This window comes from Canis lupus, chromosome 5 (genome assembly GCF_011100685.1).
Source record: "Canis lupus familiaris isolate Mischka breed German Shepherd chromosome 5, alternate assembly UU_Cfam_GSD_1.0, whole genome shotgun sequence".
In the NCBI taxonomy this organism is placed as follows: Eukaryota; Metazoa; Chordata; class Mammalia; order Carnivora; family Canidae; genus Canis; species Canis lupus.
This window is the reverse complement of record NC_049226.1, coordinates 3,373,364-3,390,144: the sequence shown is the minus strand read 5'-3', so window position 1 is coordinate 3,390,144 and position 16,781 is coordinate 3,373,364. Positions and strand designations below refer to the sequence as shown.

The 16,781-nt window shown below is 60.7% G+C and overlaps 1 protein-coding gene and 1 long non-coding RNA gene across 3 annotated transcripts in view; both read left to right on the top strand.

Annotated features, from left to right (window-relative positions):
* LOC111095772 overlaps window positions 1-13,981 on the top strand; it is a 69,056-nt gene extending 55,075 nt beyond the window's left edge. The window contains exons 3-7 of one of the 2 annotated variants that reach the window (XR_005359032.1): window positions 9,083-9,272; window positions 10,079-10,237; window positions 11,338-11,427; window positions 12,662-12,738; window positions 13,453-13,981. This is a non-coding gene — a long non-coding RNA (uncharacterized LOC111095772). Of the gene's footprint in view, window positions 1-9,082; window positions 9,273-10,078; window positions 10,238-11,337; window positions 11,439-12,661; window positions 12,739-13,452 lie in introns of both variants that reach the window. The other variant, XR_005359033.1, reaches the window with a different exon arrangement.
* Window positions 1-16,781, top strand: part of NTM (neurotrimin) — a 934,064-nt gene that overhangs the window by 299,394 nt on the left and 617,889 nt on the right. The gene's annotated exons all lie outside the window — the stretch shown is intronic.

Below are 16,781 nucleotides of genomic sequence, written 5' to 3'. Positions count from 1 at the left end.
AGGTGAAAGCACGGAGGCCCGGGGGCGCTGAGTGGCTCCCTCTGAGTTCTCACGGCTCCTGAATCCTGGACGAGACAGGATTCACACCCAGCTCTGGCTTTGGAGCCTGTGCATGTCTCATAATAACGCTCCACCCCCAGTCATGCCTCTGCTCGAATTCCATTTGGGGCCTTGGTTCAGTGGGCGGAACCAGCGGCCAGCACGGACGCTGCGGTTTTAGGCGTCCTTCCGTAGGGAGGTGACTCAAAATTCGAAACCAAGTGTGCTAAGTCTGAGCACCCACCGAAAGGGAGCGGATCTGTCCTTAGAAGACAGGACGTTGGGCAGCCTGGGTGGTTCAGCGGTTTAGCACCTGCCTTCAGCCCAGGGCCTGATCCTGGAGACCTGGGATCAAGTCCCACGTCGGGCTCCCTACAGGGAGCCTGCTTCTCCCTCTGCCTGTGTCTCTGCCTCTCTCTCTCTCTGTGTCTCTCATGAATAAATAAATAAAAAAAATCTTTAAAAAAAGAAGAAGATAGGATGTGCTCCCACCTCGGCTGGGGGCACCTGCAGAGCAGCGATGTGCAGCCCAGATGTCGGCAGGGATCTCTCACCGCTTGGATATTCCGTGCAGGGGCTGGGGGCAGGGGGGCAAGCTCAGTGACAGGCATGTGGTCCATTGACTTGAATCCTAGGACCTTGACCGGGCTGGTTGTTACCGCCCCGTCCGAGGGCACCCTCACACTTAGCCCACTTTGAAAGGAGGACCTTGGTTTTCTCCTCTGGAGAATCTGAGTTTTGACAAAAGACGGTCAGCAGACTCAAGGATCTACGTCAGCTTTAAAGTGGGCGAACCCCGAGGAAGAGGAACCGATAGAGGGGGGCTTTGTGGAGCACGCAAGTCCGTTAAGTGCCGTTTGGTGGGAAAGGAATGGGATGTTTTCTCAGCGATCCCACAAAGCCAAGTCCGAGCAGTGCGCCTAAATTATCCGGGAAAAATCAGTTCAGTATAAAACAGGTGTAAAGGCCTGAGATGCCTAAAGAGGTAAAAGGCTGCCTTGGTGATTGTCTGGCACTGGAGGCGTGTGTGTGTGTGTGTGTGTGTGTGTGTGTGTGTGAATACGTGTGCACACGCTCATGCAGATGGGGAAAGGGGAAAAGAGAAGATGAAGGATTTCGTCAGCGGACCTTTACAAATTCCGTATTTCCTGGACTTCCGTAACTGAACTTTTAAGGGGGGCCTTCAGGCACCACCCCGTCACCGCAGGTGCACTTGCTCCAGAAATGTGCCTGGTGTGCTCTTTCCCTCCTCATTTCAAACCTTCCAAACGGTAACGGGAAGAGCCCGTTGCACAGCTCCCCTCCTGCGTCTGCCGCGCCGTCTCTCGGCACAAGGCGTTGACGTGAGCTCAGCGATGATGGAAGCGGGGGACTCTGACGCACAGATCGGGGTTACCGGCATCTGCATTCAGGCTTCCCCAGGGATGGAGAGGCGTATGTCCTTCCTCACGCTCTCCGCCAGCCGCTGACCCAGGCCACTGAGCCCTCCCGGCTGTCACGCGGCCTCACGGCGTCTCATCCACCGCAGAGCCTTAGCCTGACAGTTTTGAAGACGACGGACAGACTGGCCGTGCGGGCACTTTTCAACGCCGCTCGCATCACCAGCTGACTGGGCCGTGTCTGGCACGTGATATCTAATGAGTGTTACCAGTGGGATGGAAGGACATCTGTGAACTGGAGGTCACAGCCCCGATCCCAGCCGGCCCGGCTAGCCTGACGAACGTCAGAGGTGGCAGGTGCCGGGGGACGGACGCCCGGGGTCTGAAGGCTGCCCGGCCATTGGCATGTGAGCAAGCCGCCTCGCTCCCTGATACCCTCGGCTCCGTCCTCTCGGAAGTGAGGGCTTGCTTGGCAGTAATAATTAAGCGGCGCACTGTAGGTACAAGCGCCTCGTAGACTAGGGCGGCGTGCCAGACCCATGCGCTCTATTATGATTCTTTATTAACGTGCAGGTGAGGCAGCCCGGGGGCAGGTAGCGTGGCACCGTTGGCATGTCCATAAGAGGCTGGAGAGGAACCTGGAAGCGGGTGGTCCAGGCGGGATTGTGGGTGTGCACTTGGAGGTGGCTTCTGGGGTTCTTCTTGGGACCTCCCTTCAGCACACCCTTCCAAGGCCCTCGCACTCATGATGGCCAAGCTTGCTGGGCGCCCACCTGGGGTCCAGGGCTTTGCCCCGAGGAGCACACATTCGCCTACCAATCCCGAAAGGTGTGATCTCACGGCTGAGATGCCGGGTTGCAGAGAGATACCGTTATTCAAGGTCGCACAAGTAGGAAATGGCAGGATGGCAGGATGGAGGAGCCAATTTGCAGCACCTGCAGTGGCACTGCTGTGTGTGTGTGTGTGTGTGTGGCGACTGCGTCCCCACCGCTCTTCCCATACAGCGTGGGCGGCACGGTGACTTAGGGCCAGGTGACACAGAGCTCGCCAGCAGGCCCTGCTCTAAAGCAAAGGGCTTTATCTGAATCTGGAAAGTATCAACTCTTTAAGCAGGACCACCGTTCCCGTTGATATGCAGATGTATGCTAATGAGCTCTGGTTCCCCAAGTCCCTTAATGACCTTCTGAGTTTCCTCCATTTGCTGACTTTGTGAGGGTGTGAGTCTGGAAAGTTCCGCAAGGAATTCAGGACCTGTGCAGCCTCCGGGGCACCTGGATGAGCGTCCCCGTCCCCTCTCCCTCCTCTTGCCTGGGAGCCTGCGGGGCTCTGGGGGAGACAGAAACCTCAGAGGCTCTGTGTCTGTATCGCGCCAAGACTGAGGCTCTGGGCATCTTTCCGCAGTGGACCCCGCAAGGTGCTCACCGGTTGTCCCTGGGCTGGTTTCAACAGGACTCACCCTCCCGCAAGGTTGAGGGAATCTCCACACATTAAACTTGGGGATATGGGGCAATGCAGACCGCCCACGTTGGAGGGGGCGGAGCAGCAGTCTTCAGGGTCAGGTTCAGTTCCCTAATGGTGCCCCTTCTTTGGGAACGCAGATGCCCAGTGGTCACCTCGATTTCCTGCTCCAGCTCAGCACAGATGCCGGGAGGGCGCTGTGGGCCTGTGGACAAGGTGTCTGAGCCTGTGAGCACCTGGCCCAGGCGGAGGAAGCAAGGCCAAATGGACGCCCTTCCCCTCTCTCCTTCCCACCCCAGCCTGGAGCCATGCTTTTGGGGGGACGACCCGGCCGGTGGTTTGGGGGTTTCCAGACCTTCTACTGTGCAGTTGTCTCTTCATGTGAGAGTTCTTCGAAGACCTTGCTCCCTTCCTCCTCTCCATCTCTTTGTCAAGAACCCTTCAAATTCCTGTTCCTTTCCCAATCTGGGTGGTTGGGGGATTGCTATTGGCTCTGTGTGCCTTCCACTACTGACCCCTGAGCCTCCCTTGAAGCGGGAGGGCTACGGGCCTCCCTGGCAGGGCCTGCACCCACGGGGAGCGAGCCTGTTCCCAGGGCCCCGTGCCCAGCACCTCCACATGCATCCCTGTCTTCAGGAGCGCAGCTTCCTGTGACATCCTTTTATTATAGTCACTGCAGCTGTCATGTTACATAATCGCTTTTAAAATAGGAAATATTCCATTGTTGGAGAAAGTGCCCAAGGAGAAGAGGCACCTCCCTGTCCACCGTCTCCACGGGCTCTGTGCACCCACTAGAGGCCGGATCCCTAGAGAGCACTGTGTTGACTCCATGAAGCTGTTGCCCCAAACTCACCACATTCCTCAGTCCGCTCCCACTTGCATTAGGACACATTCCTTCCGGGCTCTTTCTCCATCTCCTCATCCGTTCTTGGGTACCGATGGCCCCTCATGCTCAGAAGCAGATGTATGCAGGAGAGAAGGGGTAAGGGTGAGCCACGGGGAGGTGCCTGTTCCCGCAAGAACAGAGTTCAAAGTCTATATCCAATACAGCGAAGGGTTGACATCCCGCTTCCTGGTTCCAGGTGGTCGGGGCGGCTCTCTGGAGTGGTGGGTTGGGAAGGGTGCTGAAGCCAGGTCTGGGCTCCCCAAGACAGAAGGCCGTGATTGATGAGCAGTGGGGCCTCGGGCCTGTGCGGCGGGGAGCTGGGGCTCAGCCTCCGGGGGCGGACGCCCGTACCTCGGAGTCTGCTATTCCCTCTGCTACTCGTAGCCCCCTTTTCCCATGTCTTCCTGACAGCTTCTGGGGTGATTCGTCTCCCCTCGTGAGGTCCCTTTTGCATAAGAAATGTAAAAGCCTTACAGCAGCATCACCACCATCACTGGCAGCCTCTCTTGGGAATGCAAAATCCTGGGTCCTGCCCCCGACAGGCCGGCTTCACAGCTCCGGGATGAGACTCGGGAATCTGCGGGATGTGGGACCAGAGCCCCAGGGCACCCGGACGCAGGCGCGGTGCTGAGAGCCGCTGGGCAGGGGGACAGGAGGGACGCGGGACAGGCAGGTGAACCGCAGAGGCCAGTCCTGGAGCGTGACTAGCTCCTCTTTCTCTCTCTCTCTCTCTCTTTGATTTTATTTTTTTTGATTTTTTTAAATTTATTTTTTATGGGTGTGCAATTTGCCAACATATAGAATAACACCCAGTGTCCTCTCTCTCTTTTAACAAAGTCGCAGAAAGGTGAGCCTACTGGCTGAGGACTCTCTGGGTGAAGCAGCTCAGAGGGGCCTATATATTTTACGACAACATCCACTGGCAGATTTTATCGGGCTTCAGTAAATCCCTCCTGGGCGAGGTGGGGGGAAGCTCCCTGGGTGACGGCGTGACGTGGCCCCAGACGGAGACGCTGCGAGAGAGCCTGACCCTCCATCCCTCTGTGCTATTTACGCCCCTGTCGGGGCCACTGCGGTGCCCGGCCCTCCCTCTCCCTGGCCGCGAGCCTGGCATTCCCGATGTCTCTGGAGGGAATCGGGGGAGATCCAGGCTTGGGCTATTATGGGGAAGTGAGCATAATGTGAATGGTTGCGTGGATGTGGGTGCGTGTGTGTCCGTGTCTTCCCTCTTGCACACGATACCACGGAGTCAAGGTGCACGACAAGCAGGTTGAGCTCGCCTGAGTCTCCCATCGCAGGTGACATACCTGGAAGGAGACCATTGGGGCGCCGACCCCAGCCCTGGAGCCAGAACCTGCACATCCTGGGGCCCTCTCGCTTGGCCTCCCGGGGGTGGGGGTGATGCTCAGCGCTGCTGAGACCTCTTCCAGCCACGAGGGACAGGGGGCTGAACTGCTGCCTGCAGCAGGCTCCTGAGGGCAAATCTTTACCCAGCAGTGACTGAGGGGGGGAGGCATTCCTGTTGCTCTGCTGTACCCCTGAGCAGCCTCCACTGTCGCACCTGGAAATGGGGTGATACCTGCCTCAGAGTAACTGTGAGGACCCCGCCGAGGGTCTACACGCGTGGGATAGCTGTGGCTGCTCAGGGACCTCGAGCCCCACTGGTCAGGGCAGTCGCGAGCCCGGGGAGGACCACCCGGCAGCTCCTCCTTCCATGGGTGCTCTTGCTTTCTTGCCTGCAGGGGCAGCAGGCTCCCCCTCCCAGGCTCCCCCTCTCAGGCTCCCCCTCCCGACTCCAGGCAGTGGGAACATGGATCAGAAGAGAGCAAGAGAACGGCTGTGCCTGCTGTGCTCAGACTGTGCCGCCTGGTGGCTGCTGCCGAGCCTGCAGGTCCTTAGCCGGGCTAGGCCAGGGGACGGAGGTGCTGCCGGCCCTAGGCCCCCCCCTAGGTTGCAGGAGCCAGGTGCCAGGGGCCCTAGGTCCCCCAGGCTGCAGGAGGGAGGTGCTGTGGGCTCTAGGCCACCCCCCCCCCCACGTTGCAGGAGCAAGGTGCCAGGGGCCTTAGGCCTCCCAGGCCGTAGGAGGAAGGTGCTGTGGGAGGTGCTGTGGGCCCTAGCCCCCACCCCCAGGCTGCGGGAGGGAGGTGCTGCAGGCTCTAGGCCACCCCCCCCCCAGGTTGCAGGAGCAAGGTGCCAGGGGCCTTAGGCCTCCTAGGCCGCAGGAGGGAGGTGCTGTGGGCCCTAGACCCCCCCCCACCCAGGCTGCGGGAGGAAGGTGCTGTGGGCCCTTGGTCCCTCCAGACAGGAGGAAGGGAGGTGCTGCGGGCCCTAGCTCCCTCCCCAGGCCGCAAGAGGGAGGTGCTGGGGGCCTTAGGCTCCCCAGGCTGCAGGAGGGAGGTGCTGCAGGCTCTAGGACCCTCCAGGCTACAGCAGGGAGGTGCTGCAGGCCCTAGGCCCCCCCAGGCTGCGGGAGGGAGGTGCTGCTGCCCACTTCCTCTTGATGCCCCGACTCAGGAGATCCTGGTCTGGCTTCTGCTCCACTCTGACTCACCTCTGCTCCGAAGCGCTGTTGGTATCTACAAAAGTAAGGCAGCCGACTGCATTCCCTTTCTGACATCGGTCTGCGCCACTGGCCGGCTCTCCCCGCAGAAGCGTTTCCTGGCTCTTCACTCTTTTCCTCTTTGGGGTTTGCACACTTCCGGGCTCCTGGCAGCCCAAGAAAGGGGCAGCCCAGCACGTACGCTGACCGTGCAGGAAGCGTCTGCCCTTTACCTGCCAGCCAGCCGGCCCGCAGGGTGGAATGCACTTCACGCAGGAGACGTGGACGCCCCAACCCCAGCTTCCCTGCGCTCTCGTTCTCTCCCCCCCTTGCAAGCACACACACAGGAACACAGGTTCACAGAGCTTTCTAGAAATTCTGCTAGTGTAAATAACTCCTACACTCATCTGCTCAGCTCTCACACCTCATTATAACCGAACTTGCGCTCGCAAAGTACAACTTCCCTTCCTACCTGCTAAGCCCACCCAGGTCTGCTGGCCTCTCTCCTAATCAAAAGGAGATGCTAAGGTGTCTGCAGGAGCCGCACGGCTCCCTGACCTCGGCTCCCTCTTCATCGCCCAGAGCGCTGTGTGCCGTCAGGTGAGCCTGCAGTGCGGGGAGCTGAGGGACGGGGCACTGTGACCCCTGCCCTCCAGCCCCAGTGGACGGATTCCCCCCCGCCCCCCGGGGAAGCCGCGAGAAGCCGCTTGGGCTCCAGAAGTCTGAGGAGGTAAATGCCGAGGAGTGGAGACCAGGGGTGCGAGCGTGTGGGGTGCCGGTGGCGTCGGGGTGCGTGTGCTCAGGTGCTCAGCCCTCCGGCCGCGCTGCAGAAACATGCTCGCTGTGTCAGAGGTTCACTTTGCCGACCAGTCTGGGGCTCAGGAAATAAGCCACTGTCCCTTTGGGGGCCACAGCCCGGCTCCTTGGGGAGGTGGGCAGATCCCAAGGCAGATGGTGCTCACACTCTGGGGGGCCGCAGAGAGACAGCCACGGAGAAGGGGGCCGGGTGCATCAGGGGACGGTCCTGGGGGCAGAAACATCTGGAATCTCTGCTGTCGGAAGAAAGGATGGTTCCCGGGCCAGCCTTCCCCTGGATCGACCCCATCCTGGCACCGTGTTGCTGGGAGGAAAGGATTCCCTGGGGCCTGGGGAGGCTAGACGGTCACCGACAAAGGGCAGGCCAGGTGAAGGCAGGTCCCCGTAACTGGACCAAGCGACCAGATTCCGTCCGCCCTCGGAGTCCCACAGACCCGGGTTCTGACGACACCCCTGCGGCCTGCAGCCTGCGCGACACGGTGCCCGCGGGAACCTGGCCCGGCCGTCCTGCGTGCTGGCCAGCCGTGAACTGGGCTCTCCTCCTCGGGCCCGGCGGGGGGTGGGGGGCGCGCTGACCTCGGGGCCCAGCCCAGGAAGAGGCACAGGTGATGGGCAGTGGGCCACATGCATGGCGTGACGACAGCGGCCATCTCTGGCCACACCAACCTTTCCAGAACGGCCCAGAGAGGGTCGCTCCGGCTGGGTGACCGGTGACAACCCCGGGATCACAGGACGATAGGCCAGCCCCACTTACGCTTAGAAACGACAGGAAGGCGGTGCTCCCCGCTCCGTCGGGGCAGATGCAGCCCAGGGTTTGCTGCCCAGGGGAACTGGTCCCCGCAGCCTCGGAGTACCTGGAAGTGCGCCCTTACCTCGCCCCCAGCAGCCTGGGCCACGACTTCCAGGGCACCAAGGGCATGGCCTCTGCTCGCAGGGCACCGTCCAGACCAGTCTCCCGTCCTCGGGCAGGTGCACGGGCTCTCTGCATGCTGCTGTCTGCTCGGCCTCGGGCCTGAGGACGGACAACTGGGCCTTGCTCAGGTTGGGGCTCTTCCCCGGCACCTGCCTCGTGCCTCTCGGCCCTTCTCTCTCAGGAGCCTGTGTGTGCCCACATCCCGTGATCCCAGAGACCAAGGAGGCACCTGGACGCGGTGCTTTGAAGCCCAGCCCGAGCGATGGCCGGGACTCAGTGAGCGTCCCCAGCCATCGGACAGAAACGAGATGTTGGGGTGGACGGGGGGCAGGGGCCTGGGCTGTGGGGGGCTCCAGAGGGAGCTTTGGGGGGCACTGAGCTCCCTGTGAGGCCCAGCAGGAAAGCTGATGTGTGCAGGTCTCTGGCTGAGACCAGAGGGAGGGTCTGCTGTGTGTGCTCCGGGGCAGGACCATCTAGGCAGGGAGTGCAGCCCAAGAGAGAGCTTTCTAGAAGCTGTAAGGTAAGATGCAGGCTTTCCTCTGGGGCCTCCTGTAGGTGCCTCATTTGATTTTTATAACAGCGCCTTGAGGAAGGATTTATAGTGGCTGTTTCAGAGCTGAGGAAGCAGAAGCTCGACATCTGCATAACCTGACAAGACCACCCCCCACCCCAGCCTGGGCAGGGCTAAGACGGCCCAGGCCCAGCCGATCTCAGGCCTTCGCGTGCTCTCTTCCTGGGAGTACTCAGGCCCAGACTGGAGCCCCAGGAAGCATCTATAAGAGACAGCTGGGGACTGAATGGGTACCTGGGCCGGCAGCCTGTAGCTCCTGGATTTCCCAGGACCAGCCAGGCCATAATATTTGTTGGCAGTTGGTACATCTCTATCTCATTTCTCAACTCCCTCCACTCATTCCAAGCAACTGAATTTGTGTCCTAGCTGTTCCTCTCACATACCAAGCACCCCCTGGCCTCAGGACATTGGCACTTGCTATTCTTCCCTTTGCAATGCTCCACCTCATATATCAAGTGAACCCTTTCCTTATCTCTTTCAGGTGTCTCAGCAAATGCCTCCCAATCACCCTGCATAGCCGAGTTACGCCCACACTAGGCTAGCTCTTCACCTTGGCTTACCATTTTCCTGGGCCCATTTCTAACACGTGATATACTACATATGTTGTGTTACCGCCCCCCACCCGATGGAAGTTCCATATGAGCAGGGACATCGTTCACGTCTGCCCTAGAGTGTGTATTTATTCTTTTTTTTTTTTTTGAAGATTTTCTTTATTCATGAGAGACACACAGAGTGAGGCAGAGACATAGGCAAAGGGAGAAGCAGGCTCCCTGTGGGGAGCCCGATGTGGGACTTGATCCCAGGACCCTGGGGTCACACCCTGAGCCAAAGGCAGATGCTCAACCACTGAGCCATCCAGGTGCCCCTGCCCCAAAGCCGTGAGACTAGGCCTGAGCCCTGGGCTTCAGTTACTGCAGGGAGAGGGAAGGAGCTCACAGGGGCAGTGGGAGCCCGGGCAGGGCCAGCTCCGGGTTGTGGGACCCACAGGCCTCTCTCTCCACCTTTAGGGGCTCGGCCCCAAAGACGGCGCAGAGGCTGGCTAAGAGTCAGGGATGAGAAGGAACTAATTTCCTGTGATTTCCTTTGATGTTCTCAGAGGCAGAAAATAATTTCTGTCCTCTTATGAGAAGCACTTAGCTGTAGGCTGGGGGCTGGGGGGCTCCATCCCTGGGAAATGCTAATTAGAAACAATTATACCCGGGCCTGACCTGCCAGGGACACCTGAGTGGAGCTGCTGCCCTGGGGGGGGAAGGGTTTGGGGGGGGAGGGGGGTGCACAGATAAAGGGGGAGGGCTGTGGGGGGTTAGGGGCATCCGGGCTATGGAGGGTTGGGGTTGGGGGAGGCCTGTGGGGATTAGGGGGGCATCCGAGCTGCGGGGGAGGGAAGGGGGGCGAACACAGGGGTTGGGGGGAGGGCTGCGGGGGTTAGGGGGGCATCCGAGCTGGGGCCCTGACCCGGGACACCCCGTGTTGGCAGGCCAGCGCCCTGGGCCCGCCGCGGCTCCGGCTCCACGTGCCCCGCCTCCTGTGCCACCTCCCCTGCTGGCGAAGCGACACTTCAGGCGACCCCGGCTCCGGGAGAGAGCCCCAAGCCCCGAGTGTGGGACCACGTGTGAACACGGGGATCAGGGCGAAGGTGCGGGTGCGGGAGGCGGAGACCGGCGGCCTCCCGGGCCCTCCCGCCGCCCTGCTTGCAGGAGGGGCCTCTGGGCGCGGACTCGGTGCCCCTCGGGGTGACCCTCCGGGTGAAGAGAGGCGGGGCTCTGTGTTCCCAGACCCTCGGACCCTCCGCCTGCTGCCGTCGGGCTGGGGACGTCGCGGCACAGGCCTCCTCCGCGCCTGGGTGACAGTGCGCGCGGGCGGGGCGGCGGGGCTGCCTGGGAACCACGCTGCGGGCGCGCATCAGGGGGCGGGCCGGGGGCCTCCGGGGCGGAGGGGGCGCGGGCTGGGCCGCAAGGCGAGCTGGGCGCGGGCGGCGCGGGCCTCGGGGTGGAGGGGCGCGGGGCCTCCGGGGCTGGGCCGCAGGGTGCGCTGTCCTCGGGGCTCGGGGTGCAGGGCCTCCCGGGCTGGGCCGCAGGGTGCGCTGCCCTCGGGGCGCGGGGTGCAGGGCCTCCCGGGCTGGGCCGCAGGGTGCGCTGCCCTCGGGCCTTGGGGTGCAGGGCCTCCCGGGCTGGGCCACAGGGTGCCCTGCCCTCGGGCGTCGGGGTGCAGGGCCTCCGGGGCTGGGCCGCAGGGTGCGCTGCCCTGGCCCGGCCTCTGCTGGGCATCCCGGAGGCTCCCAGCCCCACCGCACCCCAGGCGGTGGAGCGCGTGTTTGTAAAAGCCGCCTCATTTGCCGGGCAGGCCTCTGGAGCGCTGGGTGGGGCAGCCTTCCTCCCCAGGGTTATTACTGCGCTGACCTTGCGGCTCATAGGCCCCTTGGGGCGGGCGTGCAGCGGGGGGTCGGCCACGGGAGGGCCCTGCCGCACCCCTGCGCCCTGAGCCCGGCTGCCTGTGCGCGGGGCTCCCCAACCTGGGCCCTCCTGCAGGGAGGCCACCTGCCCCTCCGCTCTCCTCTCCGCGCCTCCTTGGGCTTCCTGAAAGGCTGTGCGAAGCCCACCAGACCGGGGTTGGAAGGAGGCTGAGCAGCGCCCATGATGTAAATCAGAACCTGCTCCTTAATGAATGATTTTAAAAGCCCATGAAAAATGCTTTGGAACCACATCAAAATATGATCGAACGTATCATTTCTTTTAGGAGGGGTCTGTGAGTCCAGCTGCAAAACCCCAGCAGCAGCAACAGTCTCTGGCTCCTCCGGTCTATCTGCTTCTCTTGGGGGTCCACACGGTATAAAGTGGGTAGGAGAAGCGCGGAGCCCCCACCCTCGCCCACCCCCTGCACCCCCAGGGGCTCTCTTACGGGGGACCGCAAGGCGACTGCTCCCCGGGGGGGGGGGCCATATCTGGAGGTAGCAGGTGTGTGTGCCATGCATGCTGAGCTGGGCGTGATGCTGGTGTGTCTGGGGCAGGTGTGGGGCTGAAGATCCCACTACCCCTGCACATGACAACTGGATTGACGGTCCTGCCGTCAGGCAGCACGACACCATTTGGGATCAGAAAATATGGCCATCTGTGTCACAGACTCCTCCGGGGCGGTCTCGCCCTCCCTCAAAGGCCTGTGAACCCCAGTATATCTTCCGTTGGGATGTCCAGGCCACTCAGGAACACTGAAAGGCGCATCTTATTCAGTTTTTTTTTTTTTTTAATGTGTTTAGTTTTGATTTTATGTGAGGGTGCCTGTCTGTAACAGCAAACGCGGGCGCATACATCGGACACTTGTTAAGGCAAATCCCTGGCGACCCCTGGGCCCCAGGAAGGAAGAAGGAACACTGCAGGTGGCCTCCCCACCCCTCTTCTTGGGAGGGTGACACCTTTCTCCTCTGCCACATCCTGGGGCTCTGCGTTCAGGTGTGAGGGAGAGCCGGGAAGGGGTGGACAGGAATACAGAGGGCAGGGGGGCTGTCCTGGCGCTGCCTCAGTCTCCCCCTGAGCCAGAGCCCTCAGATACCCAGTAACTCCGACCGGATGGCCCAGGGTGGGCTGGCGGCCACAGGAGAAGGCGCAGGTGAAGGAGCAGGCGGGCGTGGATTTATGCCCCTTCCAGTCTCAGCCCAGGGCAATAACTCTTTTCTTCAACTTTCTGGGCCTTAATTCAAAGGCTAGCTCCATCTCTAGGCCAGACTTAGGAGATTTACCTTGTGGAAGTCAGTTTCCCTGCAAAGGTGGCCGTTAGCCTGGTTCCCCTGAACTTTCGGGTTCTTTCCGGTGGAGTCCAGGTCCAGGAGGAGGGGTCGGTGTGGCGGTGATGGTGATACCGTCCTGGGAGGGATGGGGTTGGGCCAGGCCCCAGCGGGGAAGGGACCGGAGGCCTCACAAAGGGAGGCCCCGGCTCCCCTTTTCTCCTCTGCCTTCCTCCAGGCTGCAGGTTGGCCCAGGTTGGTGGGCTCGCCCGCTTGCATTTTGAGAAGCCCGATTCAGAAAACATTTCCTCTCCTTTAGATCCCATGTTGCTGTCATTCCAGGACACTTGCCCGGATTCCGTGAGTCAGCCAGCCCGCCTTTCTCCGGCCCCGACCGCTTCCTACAAACCAGAGAGGAGGTGGGGAAATAGGGAAATGATTACCTTAGCAGCACGCTGTGCTCTTGGCCTCTTTCCTATCACAAAAGATAACACAGATAACTGCCTAAGCATAGCTACTAGGTCCTGGCTCTTTGTGGTTGGTGTGCCAGAAATTCTACTTACACTCCTCACTTAATTCCTGTCTTCACACCTACCCTAGGAAGTGGGTGTCATTATCAACCCCACTTCGCAGACGAGGAGACTAGGGCCCAGAGATGTTACTGGTCACACATCTCCTTCGGGCAGAGCCAGGTCTCAGCCAGTAGGCTGGGCTGTTGCATCAGCAGAAGCCACTAGACTCTCCCAGCGAGGCCAGCGGCTGGAAAGATGCTTCCTGGAAAGACACCGCGGCTCTCATGCGTCCTCAGTGCATTCACAAATATAAAAATACCGCATCCTATTGCTTCCCAGTGTTTCGGTGAGGAAAGGTACCTGAAGTAGAAATGCAGACGGGCGCAGAGCAGCAGCAGGGAGGCCAGGAGGGTGGCAGGAAGTCTGGGTTTGCTCTGTCCAGTCTCCCTCCCCTGCTCCCCAGCGCCCCCTCCCCCAGAGGGCTGGGGACTTACACTTGCATCTTCCCTTCCCTTGGGTGGCAGGCATGTGCCCCCGCCCGCCCCGCCCGCTGCCACCACCGGCCAGCCCTCCAGAAACACAGAGCAGTGAAAAGGAATTTTTTTTTTTTTGCTTTAATAGCAAATACCAATTATTATTGGTGGTGTGTGCATGACCCAGGACAGAGGTATCTGCATGGACAAGGTTGACTCCCTGGTTTGCACAAGATGAAATTCAACACTACATCAACCCAGGGTCTGGTGAGCTGGGGTTCGCGCTGTGGAAATCCACGGAGGGGAGCCCTCTCCACACTCAGCACTCGAGGCCTCTCTCCGCTCGCTGGCATCTGTTCCTGAGCCCATCGGTTCGTAGACCTGAGCATAAGGGCTCCTGGGGCTGGCAAGGAGAGGCCTGCTTCCCGGATTAGTGAGGCCTTCCCCACACACCCCGGTCCAGTTCACATATTCACAAGCATTTCATCCGGAAGACGAGCAAAACCGCCCAAATCCTGGAGAAGGAGGAGTAGGCATTCTCCCAGAGGAACGCAGCGGGAGGTAGAGCCTGCACCCCAGTTTCCAAGGGGATGGGCAGGGCTGGAGCCCAGGCTGGAGCCCCAAGGCCAGAAACTCTGGAAAAAAATATATTTTACAAGCTGAATGCAAAATTAAAAAAATACAGGCAATTAATGAACTGTCTAATAGGGGTGGCAATGACTGTCCCCTTCCACCAATGAAAAAATCAATCACACAGAAAAGCAAAAATAACACGTACCATGCTGAGGAGCTCCTCTCCCAGGAGAGGTCCACCTGGCCCAAGGAGTTGGATGAGGATGACGCTTAAAAACGGAGGGGAGGGAAGCTTGGGGGCAGACCCGGCATCACCGGCAGTGGGTCCTTCGTGGCCGTGAGATCCTCTGAGTTTCTGGGCTCCACCGGTTCAGGTGTCAAGCCACCTGCTGGGTGCCCAGAGCCTCTGTGGGATGCAAGAGAGCCAGCTGCAGAGGCAAGGGGACAGGGGAGCTGCTGGCTGCCTCCTGCGTGCTCACAGACCGGTGGATAGCAGGGGTCTCCCGCCGCCCGACCAGGCCCTGAGGAGACCTGCACTCCCACCACAGGCTAACGAGGACTCCCTTGTCCCCACACATGCAGTCATCTGGGCTAATGGGCCACTCCTCTCCTTTGGCAAGAGCCAGAGGGACTGGCCATGTTCCCATCCTGCCCCCCTGGCCCGTCCTGGGGTGCGGCCAAGGTTGGGAGGGGATGCGGGAAGGAGAGGGAGGAAAGCACGTCAAGTACCTACCAAGGGGGGTGTGGAGGGAAGCAGTAAGATGGTTCTTTCTAGAAAGTTTAACACGAGGGGCACAAGGGACATGGAATCTGCCTTTGAGGGAACTCAGCCAGGGAGACGATGGCTTTTAATGGAAGGAATACCCAGACTTCCCCCTGGAGAGGTCGGGGGGGTCCCCGGAGCTGCTCCCTAAGAGGGGGGAGGCTTGGGCTTTCTTGGAGGTGGTGCAAGTCTGGAGCGGAGCTGAGGGGTGAGGGCAGAGGCAAGGCTGCACCCGTCCTGTCCTCACTGCCTCCCGGAGCTCTCCGTCTCTCCTCTCACCATCATCTGGCTCCTTGGGAGGGTCTGTGGACCCGCCACCTTGCTGGTTGGGGCAGCGCCCCTGAGCACCCCCGGCCTCACCCAGCGCGGCCTCCTGCCCTTCCCAAGCCACGGGGCGGCTTTCCTTCACCTCTCACCTGTGTGGAGCTCAGTGCACACCCGAGGGCACAGAGGCAGCCCCTCTGCCAAGTGGCCTGGGGCGAGAGGCCACGGTGCCTCGCTGGCTGCACCAGCCCATGCATGGGAAGCTCTCACTGCCTCCGGGTCAAGCCACCCGCACCTGTCGGGGGCACCGTGGGGGAAGCTCGGCATCTCCTGTGGCCTCCTCTCGGGCTGCATGGTGGCTTCCCATGGAACGCAGGTGTGGCCTGGCCCAGCCGGCCGGTGTGTCTCCGTCCTCCTGGCCTCTGCAGAGACATGTGTGGGCACCTGCCTCCTGTGGGCCTCCATCTACTTTCCGTCCTCTGGACGTCTTTCCCCGCCTCTTGCCGTCTTCTCTTTCTCCTCTCCCCTTATGATAAGCCCCTGGGGCCGGGGGAGGGGGGCGGTGTAAAGCCCTGAACCCCCAGAGGCTCAGGCATTTGCTCAGACGGAGTCCCAGGGGAGCCAACAGCTTGGCAGAGCGCTCGCCCGGCGCCACTAGGTGGAGCTCCATGAGCTGTTCTGGAGTTTACCTGGCAGAGATGAGGCCAGAGCCAGCAGGCAGAGGGCTGGGGAGGGGAGGGATGGGGCCAGGAGAGGTGGGGCCTGGAGGGGTGAGACCTGGAGGGGTGGTGATGGGAGGGTTGGGGTGGGGAGGGATGGGGCCTGGAGGGGTAGGGATGGGAGTGATGGGGAGGGAAAGAGTGGGGAGGGGAGGGGTGGGGAGGGGAGAGCTGGGGCCAGGAGGGCTGGGGCTGGGCCGCCAACATCCACCAAGCTTCCACTGTGGGTAAGCAGCTTTTCTAAGCTACCTTGCTCATCACACACACACACACACACACACACACACACACGCCCATGCAGCGATTGTACAAAGGTATCCACATGAACTTTTCTTTTTAAACGAAGATGGGGAAGATAAAGGTCCTTGGGCAAGTCTCCTAATTCCAGCCCTGAGCCTGATGGTAGCACGGGGATGTCCTCTCCTCAGGTCAGGAAGGAACGAGGATCTGGAACAATCCAGGCCGGGTCAGGGGGTGGCGTGTGGGATCTGTGAGCAAAGCCTCACAGCCCTGAGCAAACAACGAGATCGGGGAGGGAAGGGAAGAAAGGAGGGGTGGGAAGTCCCACCGTCCGCAGCTCTGCATCTCCTGGGTCTCTCCTCCTTCCTTGTTGGCCCTTGAGACCCTGTCCTGGGGACCCCCCGCCAAGAGGCTGGCTGTGAGAGGCGCCGTCTCCGTGCTGGCCCCTGCCCCACACAGACCTCTGGGAAAGCACAAGACTGGTTCCTCTTAATTTTTTTGTTTTAATTTTTTTTGTTCCTCTTTATTTTTGTTTAAGATTTTATTTATTTATTCATGAGAGACCCAGAGAGAGAGGCAGAGACACAGGCAGCGGGAGAAGCAGGCTCCCTGTGGGGACTCCGATGCAGGACTTGATTCCAGGACCCCGGGGTCATGCTCTGGGCCAAAGGCAGGCACTCAACCCCTGAGTCTCCCAGACGTCCCGGCTAGTTTCTCTTTAAAGAAACCAAGAGAGAGAGAAAGAAAGATCGAGAATCTCCACTTTGGCATCTGGGCCTAGAGGGGGGCACAAATCGAACTCTCAGCTGAGCTTGGGATGTGGCGTCGGAGCCGAGCCAGCTTCGCAGGCGTCGTAGGGGAGGGCCCATCCAGAGAACAGGGCCGGAAGCAAAGAGACCAAGTGGCCCCCCGTCAGCG